The sequence below is a fragment of the Misgurnus anguillicaudatus genome, chromosome 2, assembly GCF_027580225.2.
Source record: "Misgurnus anguillicaudatus chromosome 2, ASM2758022v2, whole genome shotgun sequence".
Taxonomy (NCBI): Eukaryota; Metazoa; Chordata; class Actinopteri; order Cypriniformes; family Cobitidae; genus Misgurnus; species Misgurnus anguillicaudatus.
This window is the reverse complement of record NC_073338.2, coordinates 1,961,789-1,971,213: the sequence shown is the minus strand read 5'-3', so window position 1 is coordinate 1,971,213 and position 9,425 is coordinate 1,961,789.

Sequence of the window (9,425 nt, the reverse complement as noted above, 5' to 3'; positions counted from 1 at the left end):
AAACAACAGGAGGATGAGTATGTGATTACATAATTTTCTTTGAATAATCTCTTTAAGTTGTGCCTTCAGTTGTGTCAAGGATGTTTAAGTCTTCATCATATCACCCATGCAAGCTTGTAAAGTAAATCATGAAATACATTACCATTGACTTCCATAGTAGGAAAAAATATTTTGGAAGTATTTTGATAAATGATGAAGAAAATATTTTGAAAAATGATAATTACACACAGTTGTTGGTGCCAATTAAATTCCATCATTTTTTTATTCCTACTATGGAAGTCAATGGTCACTATCTGCTGTGGGTTTACCATCATTCCTCAAAATATCTTCTTTTGTGTTTTTCAGAAAAAACTAATGCATACAGGTTTAAAACAACACGAGGATGATTAACTGATTACATAATTTTCTTTGAATAATCTCTTTAAGTTGTGCCTTCAGTTGTGTCAAGGATGTTTAAGTCTTCATCAAGCCTCTAAAAGCAAATAATGAAATACATTACAATTGACTTCCATAGTAGGAAAAAATTATTTTGGAAGTATTTTGATAAATGATGAAGAAAATATTTTGAAAAATCATAAATAGCACACAGTTGATGGTACCTATTAAATTCCATATTTTTTTATTCCTACTATGGAAGTCAATGGTCACTATCTGCTGTGGGTTTACCATCATTCCTCAAAATATCTTCTTTTGTGTTAATAAAAAACCTAATGCATACAGGTTTAAAACAACACGAGGATGAGTAAATGATGACAGAATTTTCATTGAACGTTCTCTTTAAGTTGTGCCGTCAGTTGTGTCAAGGATGTTTAAGTCTTCATCATATCACCTTTGCAAGCCTCTAAAAGCAAATAATGAAATACATTACCATTGACTTCCATAGTAGGAAAAAAATATTTTGGAAGTATTTTGATAAATGATGAATTTTTTTTTCGAAAAATGATAATTAGCACACAGTTGTTGGTGCCTATTAAATTCCATCATTTTTTTATTCCTACTATGGAAGTCAATGGTCACTATCTGCTGTGGATTTACCATCATTCCTCAAAATATCTTCTTTTGTGTTAATCAGAAAAAAACTAATGCATACAGGTTTAAAACAACACGAGGGTGACTAAATGATCACAGAATTTTCATTGAACGTTCTCTTTAAGTTGTGCATTCAGTTGTGTCAAGGATGTTTAAGTCTTCATCATATCACCTCTGCAAGCTTGTAAAGCAAATCATGAAATACATTACCATTGACTTCCATAGTAGGAAAAAAATATTTTGGAAGTATTTTGATACATGATGAAGAAAATATTTAGAAAAATGATAATTAGCACACAGTTGTTGGTGCCTATTAAATTCCATAATTTTTTTATTTCTACTATGGACGTCAATGGTCACTATCTGCTGTGGGTTTACCATCATTCCTCAAAATATCTTCTTTTGTGTTAATAAAAAAACCTAATGCATACAGGTTTAAAACAACACGAGGATGAGTAAATGATGACAGAATTTTCATTGAACGTTCTCTTTAAGTTGTGCCTTCAGTTCTGTCAAGGATGTTTAAGTCTTCATCATATCACCTCTGCAAGCCTCTAAAAGCAAATAATGAAATACATTACCATTGACTTCCATAGAAGGAAAAAAATATTTTGGAATTATTTTGATAAATGATGAATTTTTTTAAAAAAATGATAATTCGCACACAGTTGTTGGTGCCTATTAAATTCCATCATTTTTTTATTCCTACTATGGAAGTCAATGGTCACTATCTGCTGTGGGTTTACCATCATTACTCAAAATATCTTCTTTTGTGTTATTCAGAAAAAACTAATGCATACAAGTTTAAAACAACACGAGGATGAGTAAGTGATTACATAATTTTCTTTGAATAATCTCTTTAAGTTGTGCCTTCAGTTGTGTCAAGGATGTTTAAGTCTTCATCAAGCCTCTAAAAGTAAATAATGAAATACATTACCATTGACTTCCATAGTAGGAAAAAAATATTTTGGAAGTATTTTGATAAATGATGAAAAAAATATTTTGAAAAATGATAAATAGCACACAGTTGATGGTACCTATTAAATTCCAATTTTTTTTATTCCTACTATGGAAGTCAATGGTCACTATCTGCTGTGGGTTTACCATCATTCCTCAAAATATCTTCTTTTGTGTTAATAAAAAACCTAATGCATACAGGTTTAAAACAACACGAGGATGAGTAAATGATGACAGAATTTTCATTGAACGTTCTCTTTAAGTTGTGCCTTCAGTTGTGTCAAGGATGTTTAAGTCTTCATCATATCACCTCTGCAAGCCTCTAAAAGCAAATAATGAAATACATTACCATTGACTTCCATAGTAGGAAAAAATATTTTGGAAGTATTTTGATAAATGATGAAATTTAAAAAAAAAAAAGATAATTAGCACACAGTTGTTGGTGCCTATTAAATTCCATCATTTTTTATTCCTACTATGGAAGTCAATGGTCACTATCTGCTGTGGGTTTACCATCATTCCTCAAAATATCTTCTTTTGTGTTATTCAGAAAAAACTAATGCATACAGGTTTAAAACAACACGAGGATGATTAAGTGATTACATAATTTTCTTTGAATAATCTCTTTAAGTTGTGCCTTCAGTTGTGTCAAGGACGTTTAAGTCTTCATCAAGACTCTAAAAGAAAAAACATGAAATACATTACCATTGACTTCCATAGTAGGAAAAAAATATTTTGGAAGTATTTTGATAAATGTTGAAGAAAATATTTTGAAAAATGATAATTAGCACACAGTTGTTGGTGCCTATTAAATTCCATCATTTTTTTATTCCTACTATGGAAGTCAATGGTCACTATCTGCTGTGGGTTTACCATCATTCCTCAAAATATCTTCTTTTGTGTTAATAAAAAAAAAACGTAATGCATACAGGTTTAAAACAACACGAGGATGAGTAAATCATGACAGAATTTTCATTGAACGTTCTCTTTAAGTTGTGCCTTCAGTTGTGTCAAGGATGTTTAAGTCTTCATCATATCACCTCTGCAAGCCTCTAAAAGCAAATAATGAAATACATTACCATTGACTTCCATAGTAGGAAAAAATATTTTGGAAGTATTTTGATAAATGATGAAATTTTTTTTTTTCGAAAAATGATAATTAGCACACAGTTGTTGGTGCCTATTAAATTCCATCATTTTTTATTCCTACTATGGAAGTCAATGGTCACTATCTGCTGTGGGTTTACCATCATTACTCAAAATATCTTCTTTTGTGTTATTCAGAAAAAACTAATGCATACTGTTACAATCCCAGATGGTATTTTTCTAGGGGTATGAATGGGAGGCAACAATATGAAATGATGGATTTATTTTTGGTGTGTGTATGGGAGCCAACAACGACAGACAACAAAAATAGTGGGCAAAACTGTGCAATTTATTAATATACAAAGGTGTTTAGTGGTGTGACAAGGTGAATAAAAAGGTGATGATATTTACAAAATTTACAAGTAACAAATAACAAATACACAAATGGGGAAAGGGGCACGAGCGGTGCCAAAGCAAAGAAAAAAAAAAAAAAAAACCGTTCTAGCTAACGTTTAACCCTCTTACCTACGCTATAAAATAAAAGGTAATTAGATAAATCTTCAGCGTCACACGACGCCCTAACTTACCTACTCTACCTACCCAAACACAAAACGTACAGAGGGTGGCACACGCTTCTAAACTAGTGTCTCTAATACAGTGAATGTAAACTACGTGTTGCACAATGTATGTCACGTGACGTACTTACCTGTCCGCTTTCCCCAATATCAACAAAGTCACACACAACAGAGCGAATGAACACTAACGTACAAACGCATAAACAAGTGACTATAAAACTGGGTACGAACAGTCTGACATACACAACAAGAAACAACACAGCAAACGATTCTCAAACAGTATACCAAACAGCAACAGGGGTTTTACAATAACAGTAACCAGCGTACTGGCATGAATGAACACCGGTGAGATTTAAATAGGCGGTATCGGGTGTTGATTGGTGGATCGACGAGTGACGTCACACAGGATAATTAAGATTGACAGGAAAGGTGTCCAATGGCCGGGATCTGAGAAGACAGACAGCGGAGGAGAGAAAGAGAGAGATAACAAAAAGAACACAAAAAAACAACAAACAACAGAGCACGTAACACATACAAGTTTAAAACAACACGAGGATGAGTGAGTGATTACATAATTTTCTTTGAATAATCTCTTTAAGTTGTGCCTTCAGTTGTGTCAAGGATGTTTAAGTCTTCATCAAGCCTCTAAAAGTAAATAATGAAATACATTACCATTGACTTCCATAGTAGGAAAAAAATATTTTGGAAGTATTTTGATAAATGATGAAAAAAATATTTTGAAAAATGATAAATAGCACACAGTTGATGGTACCTATTAAATTCCAATTTTTTTTATTCCTACTATGGAAGTCAATGGTCACTATCTGCTGTGGGTTTACCATCATTCCTCAAAATATCTTCTTTTGTGTTAATAAAAAACCTAATGCATACAGGTTTAAAACAACACGAGGATGAGTAAATGATGACAGAATTTTCATTGAACGTTCTCTTTAAGTTGTGCCTTCAGTTGTGTCAAGGATGTTTAAGTCTTCATCATATCACCTCTGCAAGCCTCTAAAAGCAAATAATGAAATACATTACCATTGACTTCCATAGTAGGAAAAAATATTTTGGAAGTATTTTGATAAATGATGAAATTTAAAAAAAAAAAGATAATTAGCACACAGTTGTTGGTGCCTATTAAATTCCATCATTTTTTATTCCTACTATGGAAGTCAATGGTCACTATCTGCTGTGGGTTTACCATCATTCCTCAAAATATCTTCTTTTGTGTTATTCAGAAAAAACTAATGCATACAGGTTTAAAACAACACGAGGATGATTAAGTGATTACATAATTTTCTTTGAATAATCTCTTTAAGTTGTGCCTTCAGTTGTGTCAAGGACGTTTAAGTCTTCATCAAGACTCTAAAAGAAAAAACATGAAATACATTACCATTGACTTCCATAGTAGGAAAAAAATATTTTGGAAGTATTTTGATAAATGTTGAAGAAAATATTTTGAAAAATGATAATTAGCACACAGTTGTTGGTGCCTATTAAATTCCATCATTTTTTTATTCCTACTATGGAAGTCAATGGTCACTATCTGCTGTGGGTTTACCATCATTCCTCAAAATATCTTCTTTTGTGTTAATAAAAAAAAAACGTAATGCATACAGGTTTAAAACAACACGAGGATGAGTAAATCATGACAGAATTTTCATTGAACGTTCTCTTTAAGTTGTGCCTTCAGTTGTGTCAAGGATGTTTAAGTCTTCATCATATCACCTCTGCAAGCCTCTAAAAGCAAATAATGAAATACATTACCATTGACTTCCATAGTAGGAAAAAATATTTTGGAAGTATTTTGATAAATGATGAAATTTTTTTTTTTCGAAAAATGATAATTAGCACACAGTTGTTGGTGCCTATTAAATTCCATCATTTTTTATTCCTACTATGGAAGTAAATGGTCACTATCTGCTGTGGGTTTACCATCATTCCTCAAAATATCTTCTTTTGTGTTAATAAAAAAAAACGTAATGCATACAGGTTTAAAACAACACGAGGATGAGTAAATCATGACAGAATTTTCATTGAACGTTCTCTTTAAGTTGTGCTTTCAGTTGTGTCAAGGATGTTTGAGTCTTCATCATATCACCCATGCAAACTTGTAAAGCAAATCATGAAATACATTACCGTTGACTTCCATAGTAGGAAAAAAATATTTTGGAAGTATTTTGATAAATGATGAAGAAAATATTTTGGCAAATGATAATAACACACAGTTTTTGGTGCCTATTAAATTCCATCATTTTTTTATTCCTACTATGGAAGTCAATGGTCACTATCTGCTGTGGGTTTACCATCATTCCTCAAAATATCTTCTTTTGTGTTATTCAGAAAAAACTAATGCATACAGGTTTAAAACAACACGAGGATGATTAAGTGATTACATAATTTTCTTTGAATAATCTCTTTAAGTTGTGCCTTCAGTTGTGTCAAGGACGTTTAAGTCTTCATCAAGCCTCTAAAAGAAAAACATGAAATACATTACCATTGACTTCCATAGTAGGAAAAAAATATTTTGGAAGTATTTTGATAAATGTTGAAGAAAATATTTTGAAAAATGATAATTAGCACACAGTTGATGGTACATATTAGATTCCATCATTTTTTTATTCCTACTATGGAAGTCAATGGTCACTATCTGCTGTGGGTTTTCCATCATTCCTCAAAATTTATTTTGTGTTATTCAGACAAAACTAATTCATACAGGTTTAAAACAACACGAGGATGAGTAAATGATGACAGAATTTTCATTGAACGTTCTCTTTAAGTTGTGCCTTCAGTTGTGTCAAGGATGTTTAAGTCTTCATCATATCACCTCTGCAGGCTTGTAAAGCAAATCATGAAATACATTACCATTGACTTCCATAGTAGGAAAAAAATATTTTGGAAGTATTTTGATAAATGATGAAGAAAATATTTTGAAAAATGATAATTAGCACACAGTTGATGGTACATATTAAATTCCATCATTTTTTTATTCCTACTATGGAAGTCAATGGTCACTATATGCTGTGGGTTTACCATCATTCCTCAAAATATCTTCTTTTGTGTTAATCAGAAAAAAACTAATGCATACAGGTTTAAAACAACATGAGGGTGACTAAATGATGACAGAATTTTCATTGAACTATCTCTTTTAAGTTGTGCATTCAGTTGTGTCAAGGATGTTTAAGTCTTCATCATATCACCTCTGCAAGCTTGTAAAGCAAATCATGAAATACATTACCATTGACTTCCATAGTAGGAAAAAATATTTTGGAAGTATTTTGATAAATGATGAAGAAAATATTTTGAAAAATGATAATTAGCACACAGTTGATGGTACATATTAAATTCCATCATTTTTTTATTCCTACTATGGAAGTCAATGGTCACTATCTGCTGTGGGTTTACCATCATTCCTCAAAATATCTTCTTTTGTGTTAATCAGAAAAAAACTAATGCATACAGGTTTAAAACAACACGAGGATGAGTAAATAATGACAGAATTTTCATTGAACGTTCTCTTTAAGTTGTGCCGTCAGTTGTGTCAAGGATGTTTAAGTCTTCATCATATCACCTCTGCAAGCCTCTAAAAGCAAATAATGAAATACATTACCATTGACTTCCATAGTAGGAAAAAAATATTTTGGAAGTATTTTGATAAATGATGAATTTTTTTTTCGAAAAATGATAATTAGCACACAGTTGTTGGTGCCTATTAAATTCCATCATTTTTTTATTCCTACTATGGAAGTCAATGGTCACTATCTGCTGTGGATCTACCATCATTCCTCAAAATATCTTCTTTTGTGTTAATAAAAAAACCTAATGCATACAGGTTTAAAACAACACGAGGATGAGTAAATGATGACAGAATTTTCATTGAACGTTCTCTTTAAGTTGTGCCTTCAGTTCTGTCAAGGATGTTTAAGTCTTCATCATATCACCTCTGCAAGCCTCTAAAAGCAAATAATGAAATACATTACCATTGACTTCCATAGGAGGAAAAAAATATTTTGTAATTATTTTGATAAATGATGAATTTTTTTTTTAAAATGATAATTCGCACACAGTTGTTGGTGCCTAATAAATTCCATAATTTTTTTATTCCTACTATGGAAGTCAATGGTCACTATCTGCTGTGGGTTTACCATCATTACTCAAAATATCTTCTTTTGTGTTATTAAGAAAAAACTAATGCATACAAGTTTAAAACAACACGAGGATGAGTAAGTGATTACATAATTTTCTTTGAATAATCTCTTTAAGTTGTGCCTTCAGTTGTGTCAAGGATGTTTAAGTCTTCATCAAGCCTCTAAAAGCAAATAATGAAATACATTACCATTGACTTCCATAGTAGGAAAAAAATATTTTGGAAGTATTTTGATAAATGATGAAAAAAATATTTTGAAAAATGATAAATAGCACACAGTTGATGGTACCTATTAAATTCCATTTTTTTTTATTCCTACTATGGAAGTCAATGGTCACTATCAAAATATCTTCTTTTGTGTTAATAAAAAACCTAATGCATACAGGTTTAAAACAACACGAGGATGAGTAAATGATGACAGAATTTTCATTGAACGTTCTCTTTAAGTTGTGCCTTCAGTTGTGTCAAGGATGTTTAAGTCTTCATCATATCACCTCTGCAAGCCTCTAAAAGCAAATAATGAAATACATTACCATTGACTTCCATAGTAGGAAAAAATATTTTGGAAGTATTTTGATAAATGATGAAATTAAAAAAAAAAATGATAATTAGCACACAGTTGTTGGTGCCTATTAAATTCCATCATTTTTTATTCATACTATGGAAGTCAATGGTCACTATCTGCTGTGGGTTTACCATCATTCCTCAAAATATCTTCTTTTGTGTTATTCAGAAAAAACTAATGCATACAGGTTTAAAACAACACGAGGATGATTAAGTGATTACATAATTTTCTTTGAATAATCTCTTTAAGTTGTGCCTTCAGTTGTGTCAAGGACGTTTAAGTCTTCATCAAGACTCTAAAAGAAAAACATGAAATACATTACCATTGACTTCCATAGTAGGAAAAAAATATTTTGGAAGTATTTTGATAAATGTTGAAGAAAATATTTTGAAAAATGATAATTAGCACACAATTGATGGTACATATAAAATTCCATCATTTTTTTATTCCTACTATGGAAGTCAATGGTCACTATCTGCTGTGGGTTTTCCATCATTCCTCAAAATTTATTTTGTGTTATTCAGACAAAACTAATTCATACAGGTTTAAAACAACACGAGGATGAGTAAATGATGACAGAATTTTCATTGAACGTTCTCTTTAAGTTGTGCCTTCAGTTGTGTCAAGGATGTTTAAGTCTTCATCATATCACCTCTGCAAGCTTGTAAAGCAAATCATGAAATACATTACCATTGACTTCCATAGTAGGAAAAAAATATTTTGGAAGTATTTTGATAAATGATGAAGAAAATATTTTGAAAAATGATAATTAGCACACAGTTGATGGTACATATTAAATTCCATCATTTTTTTATTCCTACTATGGAAGTCAATGGTCACTATCTGCTGTGGGTTTACCATCATTCCTCAAAATATCTTCTTTTGTGTTATTCAGAAAAAACTAATGCATGCAGGTTTAAAACAACACGAGGATGTGTAAGTGATTACATAATTTTCTTTGAATAATCTCTTTAAGTTGTGCCTTCAGTTGTGTCAATGATGTTTAAGTCTTCATCAAGCCTCTAAAAGAAAAACATGAAATACATTACCATTGACTTCCATA